Source organism: Seriola lalandi, unplaced genomic scaffold, assembly GCF_002814215.2.
Source record: "Seriola lalandi dorsalis isolate HSWRI2012SDOR001 ecotype SW California unplaced genomic scaffold, Sedor1 jcf7180002053673, whole genome shotgun sequence".
Classification (NCBI taxonomy): Eukaryota; Metazoa; Chordata; class Actinopteri; order Carangiformes; family Carangidae; genus Seriola; species Seriola lalandi.
In genome coordinates, this window is record NW_019524226.1 from 28213 (window position 1) to 28897 (window position 685).

At 47.0% G+C, this 685-nt stretch overlaps 1 protein-coding gene across 1 annotated transcript in view; it reads right to left on the minus strand.

Moving 5' to 3' along the window:
• The window catches only part of lamc1 (laminin, gamma 1), a 24637-nt gene that overhangs the window by 22051 nt on the left and 1901 nt on the right, over positions 1-685 (minus strand). The window lies entirely within an intron of this gene.

Below are 685 nucleotides of genomic sequence, written 5' to 3' on the forward strand. Positions count from 1 at the left end.
GGGGGGGGCAGTAGGGAGAGAGAGGACGTCCAGCTGCAGGTCGGTCGAGCCAAACAGAGCCGCTGCTGCAGTGGGAAATCCGGGGGCGTTGCCTAGCAACATGCCGCAATACTTGGCAGCGCCAAACCTCTAACAACCCGACCAGCAGCAAGGACTGCTGGGAAAAAAAAAAAAAATCCACTGGCCCAGTGGTCTGAGTGAGGGTGAGGGAATCTCCACGCAGCGTCCAATCACAGCTCAGACAGCGAGACAGGAAGTGCAGCTAACATCTGGACAGAACGCATCATCATCATCATCATCAGAGCTAGAGGCGAGGACAGCTGTGGGTTTTAATGATGTCACAGTGACGCTGACCTTTGACCTTCTGGATATAAAACCTCATCACGTCTTTGACATTTGAGTTAAATTGTGTCATAATTAGTTGTTTTGTGAGGTCACAGTGACCTTTGACCTTTGATCAGCTGATCTGTGAGTGTTTGACCCGAGCTGTTTCTGAGGCGTCACGTTCTCCGGAATAATAAAGTTTATTTGAATGCAGAGCAGCCAGGTGTGTGATGTCATTCATAAACAATCCACATTTTAAACAAGATTTCTAACCTGTTTTAACTGATGTAAACAACTGACTGTTTCAGTGATGAACTTTATTATATCTGGACTTTCTGTTCAGGAACTGATTCTGTCTGTC